Source organism: Lissotriton vulgaris, chromosome 6 (assembly GCF_964263255.1).
Source record: "Lissotriton vulgaris chromosome 6, aLisVul1.2, whole genome shotgun sequence".
Taxonomy (NCBI): domain Eukaryota; kingdom Metazoa; phylum Chordata; class Amphibia; order Caudata; family Salamandridae; genus Lissotriton; species Lissotriton vulgaris.
The window spans coordinates 127,915,714-127,930,531 of NC_141694.1; the positions used below are offsets into that span (position 1 = coordinate 127,915,714).

General features: G+C 50.1%; 1 protein-coding gene and 1 pseudogene across 2 annotated transcripts in view; both read left to right on the top strand.

Moving 5' to 3' along the window:
* WDR43 (WD repeat domain 43) overlaps positions 1-14,818 on the top strand; it is a 465,298-nt gene that overhangs the window by 237,655 nt on the left and 212,825 nt on the right. The window lies entirely within an intron of this gene.
* Positions 835-2,750, top strand: LOC147706889 (thyroid hormone-inducible hepatic protein-like; annotated as a pseudogene). Its single transcript, XR_015296431.1, has one exon. The product of XR_015296431.1 is annotated as a thyroid hormone-inducible hepatic protein-like (transcript).

Genomic DNA, 14,818 nt, shown 5'->3' on the forward strand with positions numbered 1-14,818 from the left:
AGTGAGGGTGAGTGAGGGTGAGGGTGAGTGAGGGTGAGTGAGAGTCACAGGCTCTCGTAGGTGAGACTGATTGACTTTGTCAATGTTTATTATGATTTGCACCATATAACACCTGTGGTTCCCTACCCTGAAAGCACACATCTGTCTTATGCAAGTAATTAGCATGTCATCTTATGGAAAACAAGCTGTGTCTAAATGAGCTCATATGGTTAATTATTTGCGAAATGGTATTCAAGAAAAAGGTTTATAAAAAATTATGTTTTAGAAAGGTTTTGCACTGTTAAAAGCTAAACCACGAGAGCCGAATGCAACAAAAGACGCATAAAACGTAAGCACAGTACCTCATGGTGATGGAATATATAGGTCTTGTAATTTTATTCTATTTAGGACTATTCAAATGTTAATAGTACTTTTGTGTGGTTTTTTTTTTTACACACATACAGTGAAAAATAAACTTCGAAATCTGGTAAACTCATGTAAGATCTTTTCATTTTTTAATCAAGTTATTTTACACTGTCCTTGAATAAAGCATTTATCAAAGTCTGCATGGGTCACTCTGGGCCGGCTGCAGGGGAGTTATTCATACTGTGAAACAGAAGGAACGTCTCGTTTATTTATTGCCCAACATCAGATCACCTCACCCAGTGAGCAGTGAAATCGAAGAGCTGTCTTGAGCAAGCTTTGGGCTGGCAGTCGTTACGTAACCCATGGGATTATTAACCAAGCTGTGGAAGTAGATTGCCTGCACGATCCAACTTTTGCCACTGTTGCAATTTGACTGCTCCAAAAAAAAAGTCACGCCACCAGCTTCTGGCCCATATAACCCCTGAAATGCCAGCAGATACCCAGTCGCACTGGGAATCACCAACCTAACAACTGCCCTGCGACTCGAGGAGGCCTCTGTACAGTTTCGGAGATGCAGCACCCGAAAAACTGCCTCGCCTCCGCCATGGCCAGGTTCTCCGAAGCCGCCTGCAACATGGAGCACGAAGTGGTTTCCCAGCCTGCTGCTCGATGTCCTGCTGGACCAGGCGCAGGGCACCGGCCTCTCTGACCTTTACCAGAGCTACATCATGCTGAAGTCCATCCGGATGACGGTAGAAACTGGGCTGATCCCTCTGGACGGCTGGCCGGCCAAGGCCAACACCGCAGACCTGCACCCGGAGACGGAAGAGAGCCCTGACCTGGAAGTGCTGCTCCAGTCTCACACCCGAGGACTGCTGCACGTTCTGAGCCGCCTGACCAACCAAGCCCGCGCGCTGACCCGGAGGTACAAAGACATGATGGGGATGGCTCACTGACGACAGGTGACGTGAGCACAGCATTGCACCAAAGGCCCACGACTCAACCAAACTTGGAAATGAAGAGGGTCTACAACAAACAGCACAGAATAATCCACCGTCATCGATGAACCATGAATCGTTCACTTCAAGTGCTGCCAATAAGTGCAGATTATTTTAACCTGTACATTTTATGGAAAAAACGCACTCTAGTCTTCCTTGGTCCGTGCTGTATCCAAAATTAGGTAAAGTAACAAACTGAATCTAATTCATAGCATCAAATGTTTGTAAGAGACCACTGCACCACATGCTTTAAAGTCTAAAGACGGAGGGAAGAGGGAGTAGGAGAAATGCGACACGGCGGGAAGGGGAGGGGAGGGGGCGGAGCGGGTAAAATAAACAAGACGGAGGGAAGAGAGGGGAGGGGGGAGGAGAAATGCGACACGGCGGGAAGGGGAGGGGGCGGAGCGGGTAAACAAAGACGGACGTGCACGCGCTTTTAAGCTCAATGCGCATGCGCATTGAGCTTAAAAGTCACGGGCACTGCAAGGAATCGCCACGATTCCTTGCAGTGTGGATAAAGAGTGGATAAGTCCCAATACTCTCGCCTTGCTCGATGCGCATGCGCATCGACAGGCGAGACCTAAAAAGGACTCAACAGTGCTAAAGTACCTCACGCACCTGCTCGACAAAAATCTGAGCTCATCCTCACTGAGGGCTCACTTGGCAGCGATAGTCGCTTACACGAGAGGAGAAACGTGCAAGAGTTTTTTCACATCACAGGTCGTTAAGAGATTCCTGGAGGGAGCAAAGAGGATCTCACCGCCAAAGAGTGCCACCACCTGCATGGAACCTTAACCTAATCCTAACGGAACTCATGAAGGAACCTTTCGGACCGATTCACAAGGCCTCCCTAAAAATGCTGACCATGAAAACATCTTTCCTGGTAGCAATCACTTCACTGCGCAGAGTGAGCGAACTGGAGGCACTGACACTACAGGAACCCTCCATACAGATACACAGCGATAGGGTGGTAATGAGAACAGACCCACACTTTTTTTTTTTGAAAACCTTTATTGTCCATGAAAAAGGGAACAAATACGGGCCTACAACCGTCAGGCCGGCCACGATACTTTTAAGCACAGGTGCAAGCAATGCGGTTCCCCAGCGGCATCAGGCAATATAGCAACAATTAATAGCAGTTACACTGAACGGAATCATGTCGCTAAGGAGAAGGAGCATTGAAGGTTAAATTTTAAAAAAAAATTCAATCTAAAGATAAATCAGTGAAGAATAGAATCAAGGAGAACTGAGTCCCTACATTAACTTCACAACATGAGCAGGCAGCATCAATAAGAAACAGTAGTGATGAACACCCCGTCAATATGGCAGTACAGTGCAAAACAGGAGCATCAGTTCGCATTTACGTACCACCCACAGCGCCACCCACTCCCTACTAACCCCTGTCACAGACCCAGAACAGAAAGAAAGAGAAATTTATAAAAGATCATACAAAGGCACCATAGAAACTAACAAAAACTAAATATAACCCCCCACCCTACACACATGCAGAGGCTATGGCCTGCCCCCCCCCCCCCCAGCAGAGTGTCTGTCGCCCCATAAACCCGAAATTTTGCAAGAAAAGAGAAGTAGGGAGAGAAAAAGGAAAGAGAAAGCAAAGAAAAATATTCACAGTGATATAGGGAGCAAGGAAAGAAATCTGTCCCAGAACTCCCACTAGAGAACGACGGGGAGGAGGGCCGCATCATACACGCTCGGTCACCGCCGGCTCATTAAACATTCTCTACCCCAGTATCGGCAACAGATAGCTTCACCAAAGGTCTAACCATTAGGGAGAGTCAACTAACATTACACAATGTTACAAGCAAAATTAGGGTCCCTCGCAGCCTCCACCCGCCAGTATATCAATGCAGCAAGGGGACCGCCTAGCCCTGGCCCGACCTGGGATTTATTCTCTCACCCACCCTACGTGGCAGTCCGATGCAGTCCAAGTCGACAAAGAAGCATGGCCGCTTCGAGGATGGGGGAGGTGCACAGTCGCTGAAAGAGCATCGCCTGTCCTCTATAGGTAGTTCTCCCTTGATAACACACTCATCCGAGGCATCCAGGCGACAAAAGTCACGAGACAGGGAAGTCAAGACTTCCAAGGAAGGAGCAGATGACCAGGCAGGAGGACAGGCTGGCAGTGACCAAAACAGCGAGACTATTACACGAGGCAGGCAGTCAGAGAACAAAGGGGAGACAATGTTGCAGCAGCAGTCCTGACGGGTGGCAACAAATCTCCACAAGCCTCAGCAGTAGCTTCCTTAATCGCAACAGTAGCACTCGGAGGCGGCGGTGGGCTGGCAGACTGTAGCAAAGTCAATTCCAGACCTTGTCGGGGATGAACCCCCTGCTCTCGGCATATAGCATGGGCACATGCATCAAGTGTCTCACCCAGTACGTTGTAATTGTGCAACATCTCCGATCGTAGCTCACCCAAGACCGCCATCACATCCATGTAGGTCCATTCCGGCTGTAAGTCCCGCAGCTCTGCAGTCCCGGAGGAAAAGTCTGATCCGGCCCCCTGCACGAAGGTATGCTCGTCGTCCCAGGAGGAAAGGACATAGTCATCCCCACAGCGCCGAAGAGCAGGCACCGCCATCTTGTCCTCAGTCCACTGGAGTGCTGGGGGGGGGGGAAAGGGGGCCGCGGGACACGACCGGTAAGCAGCTGTCGTCCCTGGAGCACACTGTATCCCCTTCTGTCTGCTGCATAACGAGGGAACAGCTGGCCGTGTGGTAGTCAGGCAGGATGGAGAGGAGCTCACCGGTACCAGGCACAGTAACCTGAAGAGCCGACCAACATCATGGCGGCTACGAACAAAGGAACCTCAGGCAAGCCCTCTCCCTTTTGTCCCGGTGCAGCTCCGTGTATTCTCGGCAAAGTAGCGGAGGCAGGCGTCAGCCGGGCAGCAGTCAGGTGGAAGCACCCCCTCGTAGTGCCACAGCCTCCGTAGCAGAACAGTCACCTCGGGGCACGCGAGGTCCGGCAGGCGCTGTGGAGCGGGTGGGGACCCAGGCAAAGGCGATCCGTCCGGTAACTTCCGACTCCGAGCGGGTGGAGAGGTCAGAGGAACACCGTCAGAGTCACAGGAAAACAAAGCAGTTCTTTGTGTCCTTCGCTAACAGTTTTATGGGGAAACCAGTAACTAAAGGAACAATTGCGCGATGGATCGCCCAAACAGTACAGTTCTGCCACAAGCAGGCAGGGCAGGAACTAACAGAGGGACACATGCCCACTCTACCAGGAAAAAAGGAGCTACAATAGCTTTCCTAGCTAACACACCAATTCAGGACATATGCCTGGCGGCAACATGGGCTTCAGTGCACACGTTCACGAAGCACTACTGTGTGGATATACAGATGAACAAGGAAGCACAAGTCGGACAAGAGGTGCTTCAACACATATTCAATAACCAACGTTCATCTTCCACCCAGCCGCCACAAGCATGAGAAACCGCTACAAAGTCTATGCACAGCGTAGTGAATCCAGAAAGATTCACGCTGCAAAATGAATAGGTTCGAGGCATGTGGGCTGCTGAATTGATACCTGTGCATAGATCGCCGCCTAGTGTTGGGTCCGGATGATTGCACATTGTCTTCGAAGTATCACGAGATAGGTGGCTCCTCCTCTGGACTACAGTGCGCATGGGCATCCTCTCCATCCTCCGATTGTTTTTTTCCGCCATTGGGTGCGGATGTACTTCTGTTACTCGGTGTTCGGAAATATATTTCTAACTTTCTAAAGGCCAAAAGGTCTTGGGGGCTTCGGTATTGTATCTTCGATCGGTACCTACAACTTATTCCTGTTCTTTCTACTCAGGATGTCGAATCGGGCCGTGTGGCCTTTTCGACACCAGGGCCAATCGTCGATGGAACAAAGTCATTTCAAGCGATGCCCCAACTGTAACTCTAAATACCCACACATTGATAAACACCCAGTTTGTAATAAGCGTTTATCTCCTGAACACAACTAAGCCAACTGCTTAGCTTGGGCTCAATTTAGGTCAAAAAAGACTCTTCGGGTTCGATATGCGGCGCGACAGACGATGCAGAGGTCAGCGCCGGAGAACATCTTTGAAGATGACGAAGAGGTCGTCGACCCTGAGGACTTGGGGTCTGAACACGACTCCAACTACTGTGTCGATGACTAGGAAGACATCGAGGTAGGGGACGACGAACCAGGCATAGGAGCCGTCGAGGACGACTCCGGCGAGGACACTGGGCCGACCGTGAGGACGGAGCCCAATATATTTGCTGGTTCAGATCCAGAGGCTAAGGTCGAGGCATCGCCTGAAGGCCTTAGCCAAGATCAGATAGACCATTAGATAGCCCCGCAGCTAAGCCCGGCTACGAATATATTACAAGAGCCATCTGTACAACATTTCCAAAATCTGGAGAAATCGAAACCGAAAGTGATAGCTGCCAAACCGAAACTGATCGACATCCCATTCTTCGGACCGAAAATGGGGGATCCGTCAAAACCGACCTAGCAAAAACAGGTCGCTGACCCATCGAGGTCGCTTGCAAAGATTGTCGAGGCCAAAGCAACTACTCCCACGTCTGCGATTAAGCGGAAGGCAGTCGACCCGACGACATCGACGTCGACGCCTGGCAAGACTAAAAAGGGCCTCGAACGGTCAACTTTTGTCTATCCGAAGGTACACGTCGAACAACCAAAGCAAGTGCACACAAAGACACTTATTCCTAAATCGAGACTCGAGCCGAAGAGCTTTGTCGAACCGAGGGACAAAAGCATCGCTCCGAAGCAACTTGCTCCAAAGTCGACGCCGGACCACAGAATGGTTATCGAACAACCAAAAACAGTCGGATCGAAAACCACGGCTCCTAAAAAGTTAATAAAGGCTACTAAACCGGTCCAACAACCCCTCGGACCGATAAAATTCGGACTCTCTCCACATGTCAAGCCAAGGGTGGTCGAAAAGGATAGCGGATTCGAACCAACATAGGCAAAAAGGCAGAGATTGGGGGAAAAACCTACAGTAGCACAGGAACAGGATCCCTCAGCCGAAGAACAGTCTAAACTGTATGTCGACTCAGACACTGGGAGGGTGACTCTGTTAAAAAGGAAAATCAGGCCTGAAACTACCGTTTAGTCCTACAAGATACCTCTACGGGAACCACACGACTAGCCCTCTCTTTTTTGTCTAACCATGCTATCAGTTTCCCAGCTTTATCCCCGACATCATACAATCGACCCTGCTGCTCCCTGCCCATGACTTTAGCGGCATCCGTAACCAGCGCCCTGTAGTCGTTGTTGAAGACGCAAAACATGCATCTTCTCACGGGTGACTCCCAATTCCAAATCACGCTTTAGCTCGGTAATCTGTCTCAAGTCGAACTACCTCCTCATTCCCACTCTTCTTCGCACCAGCAATCAATGACAACGCCTGACCTCGGATGACCGTCTTTAAGGCCTCCCAGAGCGATACTGCAGAAGACACCGATCCCAGATTCTCAACAAAATACTGGTCAAGAGATTTGACCAAAGCCGCGCGGGTCTTAGGGTTAGTGAAATACCACATATTAATTGGGGCTACCCGCCCCTCCTAACCTACACGCGATTCTATCCGAAGCCACAGTGGAGAGTGGTCGGCTATTCCCCGAGCTAGATGTTGGACCTCCGTAACTGAGGGGGCCTGCGCAGCTGGCATCAGAATGTAGTCAATCCTGGAAAGGCTACCGTGTGCACCAGAGTGGAAAGTATTGATTCTGGGCCGGGTGTAGCAGTTTCCAACAGTCCACCAACCCCTGTGTGTCTAAAGCTACTAAGCCAATTCTGTGACCCTGTGAGGTCGATCCTCCCTGCCAGAGACCACAGAGTTAAAATCTCCGCCCATAACCAGAGTCTCCTCAGTAAGTCCCAATACTACTCGCCCCCGGTCCGCAAAAGTTGACGACTGTAGACCCGGGGGGGGGGGGGGGCGGGGGGGTTTACGTAAACCGAGATCAAGGATGTAGTTCTACCCTCCCATCGTCCAGTAAGAGCTACGTAGCGCCCCCTATCATCCAGGACCGTTGCATCTATTTCTAAGGGGAGAGAATTCCTAACTAGGATACCCACCCCTCTGGATCCAGAGGAGAACCCCGCATGGGCAACCATGCGATATCCTCTCCGGTTCATGGCATGACAAGTGTTACAGATCAAATGTGTTTCCTGCAACAATACCACATCAGGGGAGAGTCGCTTCAACAATTGTAACACAACCCCTCGTTTTATCCTGTCCCCTAACCCTTTCACATTCCAACTCATTAGTCTCAATCCCCTACCCCCATCCCAAAAGTGAAAGCAGATCCACCCCTCCTCGGAACTCAGCATCCAAATCAAATGATAGAACAATATGTATCCTTGCACAGAACCAAAACACACCCACTTGAACAACCCCCCCCACCCTCGAATCAGAAACCCGTTACAAATCCCCCACCCTGCACCCCTGCGTAAAACTAAATATCCACCCCAACTTGCAGTGTGCCTGTCGCCCTGACATCAAACTAGTCTACAAAAAGAAACCCCAGAGGAGGAAAGAGTCCACCAATCGCCACGCCACTCCCGGGTATAACATATTAAATCATACAGTAAGTCATCGAACCATAGTCAGGGTTGTCAGTAAAGTTAAAGGACCGGAAACCATGCTCCATCGGGCCGCCTTCCGCTCCTCCAGAATATTCCTCCCGGCCACGTTGGTGTGGCAAAGTGTCGAGCCAGTCTCCCGCCATTCCTTTACGATCAAAAAAATGTTCGTTCCGCGAATTCAACGCGCAGCCTGGCTGGAAAAAGCGTTGCATTTTTCAGTTCCATCTCCCTCAGTCGTCGTTTGACACCCTGAAATCCAAGTCTTTGCTTTTGAACTGCCTGTGTAAAGTCCGGGTAGAAACTTAAAGTGGTATTTTCGTATTTCGTGGGTCCACTCATCCGTGAGGCCTGCAGGATCGCGTCTCTATCCCGGAAGTTAAAGATTCTGGCGATGAGAGGTCTCGGTGGGGCACCCAACTTCGGTTTACCACCCGGTACTCTGTGGGCTCGCTGAACCGTGAAGAACTTGCTCAGACCCTTAGGAGCGAGGTGTTAGGTGATAAGATCTTCCACAAACAGATCAGCTGCCAGATCCTCCGACTTTTCTTGGACCCCAATAATGCGTACGTTGTTACGCCGGGCCCTACTTTCAAAGTCCTCCAACCGGCGCGCAAAAAAATCATTAGAGGTCCGCAGGTTGCGGACCTCTGTCTGCAAGTCGGACACATCACCCGTTAGGCTGGAAGTTTTCAGATCTAAAGATATGACTTTTTCATTGTTTTTTGATAAATCCGTTTGGATCAATTCAACATCGATCGAAACGGTGTCCAGCTTGTGGGCGAGAGTCTCGAATTGTTGGCCGATGGATGCCTTCATCCCATCAAGGGCGCCCATGAAGTCTTGTAAAGTCAATTCTGCCGATGAGGCCGGGCCCTCCTTAGTACCATCAAGTGATCTACTCGGTCCACCAGGGGATCCTTTAGATTGGGCATATCGATCCATATTGTTTGCTTGGGTGTAGCCACCTCGCCGAGTGGTCTTGGACTTTTGCTTGTCGCCATCAGGTTTGGTCGCCATGACGGACAAGGAGGCCTTCCAAAGTTGCGGGCAACGAGAGAAAATGGCCTCATCGGGCACTGCACTCAAATCGTCATCGGCGACCAGAGGGCACAGTCAGTCCAGGCCCGGTATACGTAGTCAGGACATCACCTATGATCGCTGAGCCGTCAAATAGCTTCTGCTAGTAGTAGGCTCGCTCTCAGATAGGATCTGTAGGAAGGTACCTCCTGACTATGGTTGCCCCCAACTTTTTGCCCTGTGTTTTAGCTGGTTTTGGACATAGTCGACCTGGGACCCTGCCAATCAGGACCCCAGGCCTACTGCTCTCTCTTTGAAATGGATTCCATGTACCCTAGGTGCATTTCCAATTGGTACTGGGCCACCCTATCAGACCCTGTAACTCAGGGCATGGGTGTACCCAGGGCTGCCAGTGGCTGCAGCATGTATTATGCCACCCCTGGCTGGCCACCTAAATTTGACACAACTGGCTGCATGACAGCTGGGGCAAAGTCGTGTAATCACCCTTTGCTGTAGGTGTAGTATACCTATACCTAACCCTAAAATGGACACACAGATTCCTATCAGTCACTCCTATGGCAGGCCTTGACAATCCTGAAGGCAGAGTGCTTGGAATCGTGTGAGATGGTGCTCTGGCATGAGCTGGGCCTGTCTGCAGCTTGCGGAACCAAGTCCTAATAGCTGTTCCATGATATCGCATACCATATACTCTTAAGTGCATTATAATCCTCGCGGTTAAATGCTAACTTTGGTATTGCTTTATCAAAACATGTCGAGTAAGGTGTCATACGAATTGGAATACTAACCCCTCGCCAATTCTGGCGACGGGGTTAGCATTCCACCCTTCTAGAGGGACACGACATGTATGTAACTGTGAACCCCGGTTAAAGTTAACTGAAGCCTCAGCTCCACAAAATGGATGCTGCCACCACAGACACGAGTCTGACCCCCTGCAGCTGGGAGTCCTCCCAGCAAGGGGAGCCTGGACAAAGGGTTTCCTGTCAGGGGCGGTGCTAGCACCGTCCCAGACATGGTTTTGTGTATCCTGGGTAGGCAGGGCTTTACAGGAAGGTGACTGCTGAGTGGCACCCCGGTGCTCACTACGCATAGGCCGGTCTGAACCAGTTCCAGGGGCACACCAGCCCCTGGTCTGGGGAAGTCCGGCATGGCAGAGGGTTTTAACCACCCCCCTCCTAGTCCCACCCATAGGCAGGACCTAGTCACCGGGTCAGCCCCCTTTTTTAGTATAAAGATGGGAGCGGGCCCCCTGTTCAAATTAGATCATCTTTGGAATCAAGACACGACTTTCTGCGAAAGGACTTCAAGATTTCTTCCTCAAGATTCTCCCTTGTGGCTAAGGAGTAGTCACCCTGCATCAAGCGGGAACCATCCTAAGAACACTGCGGTCTGCTGCAAGTCCTTCTTCACGAATCCGACGACCCAGCTCGACGAGACCCGGCTTCCCTGGCACCTCTGACCTCTACTCACCTCTACAGCAAAGCTGAGAACCGTGAGTGCGACGAGACCTCGAGGGACCGACGATCGCCAAGACTGCACGACTTCTTTGTAACAAGCCCACCGAGTCTTCCACTGGTGAGTGCTTTGGGGTCCGAGAAGCCCCAACCCTGCGCAGCTCCAGCACCCAAGATCAGCCTCCCTGCATCTCCACGATCTGCGTGGGGCCCTTCTGCTGTTTGCTGTGCACCGCGTTGTTGGGTACTAGCCGGCTGGCTTGTGGCCTTCTGAACGACGCCCGACGACTTCACTGCTGCTGGTCTGGTTGCTCCAGACTGGCCCTTGCTTCCTTCTTGAAGAGAGGCACCCCGGACCCTCCTGGTCCACTCCAGACGCCATTTTAGGTCCACGGCGTGGGCTTGAATTTGCCAAGGCTTTGTTGCCCAATCCTGGGTCCAGCGACGCCGACAGCTTCTATCTTCGTGGGACAGCTCGATCCTCCTTCCTGGTCGCCGACAACGCCTCCTGGTCCGTGAGATCTCCGAGCCCAGCGTCACCCACACGCCTTGTCGAGGTGGCTACCATCCGGTGCCCTCCTGGTGCCCACTGACTACTGGCTAGTAGTCTCGAACTTGGTCCCCTCTGCTTTCAGGTGTCATCTTCCATCGATCCAGGCTTGGATCCACCGAACTTTCTTCACTGGTCGCCTGCCAGCAACTTCTTTCTTCCAGGCTCCTGGTCCGTCAACGAGGATTCCCGACGTCCTTTGAGTCCTATGCAGCTGCAGCCCCTGGGCTAGTTAACTTCGGCATTTCGGTGCCCCAGCATAGCCTCAGTATCCAAGGGTCAGAATCCACTTTCGTTTTCTTCCTACCAGGTCGGGTTCGCCCGAGAACACTAACTTTGCAAATTCCTAGCTACCATAGACTTTGTCCCGCATCTCGCGTGAGAGTGCACACACTGCACCCGAGTCCCCTGGGTCTCCTAGAAGTAATCTAACGATTCTATAGTCAAGTCCTAGCGATTCCAAAGCCTATTAGTACTGTACTTACCTGCTAGTAATTTCGCATTCCACTTTTCAAGTATATGGTTTTCCGTGCCCCTCGGGCATTTGTATATACTGTGCTAACTTAAGTATTTTTGTAAGAGTTTTGGTTTGTGCTTAGTACCCTGTCCTCATAAAGAGTACAGGGCTGTTGTGATTCTTAATAAATAACTGTTTATTTTCATAACACTTGTGTGGTGTCCTTTCACTTGGTGTTCAAAGGGTATATGTGGTATAACAGCTGGCTTAACACGCCCTCTCGAGTCTTTAGCCTTAGACTGCTCGTATCCACGCTACTAGGATAGCTGGTCTATAAGGTTGACTTACAACCAATCATCAATAAGGGTTGCTGGACTGATACATAGTGTTCACTAGAATAGTGAGCACTGCATATCAGGCCACCTTCTCACAGGATCAGACTGGAGTCTCAAACGAAAGTGAAAGTTCAAGTCAGTGTCTCCTCAGGCTGCTGCTGTTCAACTACCGCCCGGGCATCCTACCAACTCGAGCTCCGGGCAATTCCGAGGGGCAGGCTGCAACATTCAAATCATTATTATTCCGGTTCCCAAAGTCCGATTCAAATTTGGACAACGGTGTCCGACTCAGCCATGGCTCGTTTTCAATAACCCTTCAATGTGGTCAGGATAATTTTCAAGATAGATGCGGGAGGTTACAAGGGTCTCCGGAGCCCTGTGCTCAGGTGGCCGTCTTGGTTGCGCGCGAAGCTCCTCCGCTCCAGACATATTTTAAGGCCCGGTACGATGTAGGGTGTTAAATCCCAGAATAGAAAAGAAGTATAGACCAGCACCATCTGATCCAGTCTATATTGAGGGACATCTCCCACCAGACTCTTTGGTAGTGTCTAATGCACGTAAAAGAGCCAATTCCCAGACCTCTGGTGACACGCCCCCGCCTGACAAAGAATCTAAAGTTATTGATGCGTCAGGGAAACGGATTGCTGCGCAGGCAACAAACATATGGCGCATAGCAAACACACAAGCCTTACTCTCACGCTAGGACAGGGCTCACTACGACCAACTAGAAAAACTAATGGAGCACCTCCCAGATCAATACAAAGATCAGGCGGCAGAGCTCTTACAAGAAGGCAAATTAATATCCAATGCCTCAATTAAATGTGCACTAGATGTAGCTGACACAGCATCCAGAGCAGTCAATACAGTGTTATACTCAGAAGTCATGCGTGGGTACGCATTTCAGGTTTCAAACCAGAGGTACATACTACAATCGTGAACCAGCCCTTCAATCAGAACCAGTTGTTCAGGCTGGAAGTAGACAACACACTAGAAAAGATGAAGAAAGACACGGACACAGCTAAGTCTATGGGTGCATTACAATCCACACAGACTAAAAGTTCTTTTCGCCGCTCCTTTTATAGAGGAGGCTCCAAGCAGACCGGCACAGATACATCATCAAAGACGCACACACAGACCTCCTCTAACAAAGGCTACTTTAGAGGAGGATACAGAGGCAACAATAATAAGGGAAGAGCTAGAGGTAATAACAACTGCTCCTCTTCCACTCCCAAACAGTGACTTCCCTCTTCCTCCCCTATAGCATTCCACTCCTGTTGGGGGCAGATTATCACAGTTCCTACCTGTCTGGAATTCCATCACAACAGACAGGTGGGTAAGACAGATTATCCAACATGGCTACTGCCTAGAACTCACAGCAACCCCCCCAAACATACCACCCAGGCAGCGTCCAATGTCCACAGAACACATAACTCTGCTTCAACAGGAAGTTCTAGCAAGTTCGAGCTAATCAGAACACAATCTAAGGAACAACCCCAACTACCCATCACTGTGCGCGAAGCACCCTCCTGTGAAGACTTCGCTGCTTTCTTTACCCAAAAACTGACAACATAAAGAGTGATCTCCTCATTGACGCAAGCCTTTACCCCAAACCCCACTGCATAGCACCCACTGAACCAAAAAACAATGCTACATGGTCATCCTTTGACACCTACTCTGAAGAGGAAATTGGCAAACTGCTCAGCACCTTGAAACCATCCAATCACCTCACGGATCCCCTCCCTGCTAACGCTGTCAAAGACTTCAGCCCTTTGCTTCTTCCACTCTGGACTAAAATTATCAACAGCTCACTCCAACAAGGAACCATCCCTGACTCCCTCAAAGTCGGACAAGTCACACCTTTACTAAAGAAACCTACAGCCGACCCATCTGATCTAAACAATTACCGTCCCATTACCAATACTCCCACTCTTGCCAAACTCCTGGAAAAATGCGCACAACTACAACTGACCAAACACATTGATCAGTTTGATCTCCTCAACTCATCAATCAGGCTTACGAGCAGGACACAATACAGAAACCGCTATGACTCACATAATTGACGACGCCCTTCAAATCCTTGATCAAAATGATACCTGCCTCCTCATCCTTCTTGATCTCTCCTCAGCATTCGAAACCGTTAAATGAGAATGTACTTGAACTATTAAACACAAGAATGGGTCTATCTGGGACTGTCCTCAAGTCGTTCACTTCCTTTCTATACAACAGGTTGCAGAAATTCAAGTGCAACAACCTTATGTCCTCGCCAATACCTGTATCGTTAGGCGTCCCCCAAGGATCCTCCTTATCCCCAACTTTGTTCAACCTAGTTATGGAACCTCTCACCACCTTGTTACAAACATCCAATGTACTCTTTCACATGTACGCCGATGACACCCAACTATATCTCAAATTGCAATCCCCCAAAGACTTTGTACTCCTGAACTCAACGATCAGAAGCACCCAATTCTGGCTTGCCGATAATCATCTCAAACTCAATGGTTTGAAAACAGAGTTCCTTCTGATCTCACCTCCCGCGAAGATCTCTACCACTCAAACTTGGCTTAAACACCTAACTGCACTCAATGTCCAACCAACCATCGTGGACTCAGCAAAATCTTTGGGCATAACACTCGACACCAATCAACATGCAGCAACACATCAGCAAGGCAACTAAGGGTGCGAACTACCAAATCAATACACTGAGGAAACTCAAACCCTTCCTCCCAGCCAAAGACTTCCAAACTGCAGTACTAGCACTAGTCATCCCTCGAATAGAATACGGCAGCATCGCCCTCTGCGGTCTCCCTCTAACTACTACGGCACCCCTAAGAGCTTCTCTAAACGCTGCAGCGAGACTCATCACTGGGTCAAAAAAACACTCGCATATCTCCCCTGACTTGAAATCCCTGAACTGGCTGCCTTTTGAAGCCAGAATACATCTGAAAATCGCCTGCATGACACACAAGGCTGTACACCTGAGCTCACCCGGTTACCTCACCCAGAAGCTGACAATCTCTGGCGGCTCTAGAAACACTAGAGGCACAAATAAT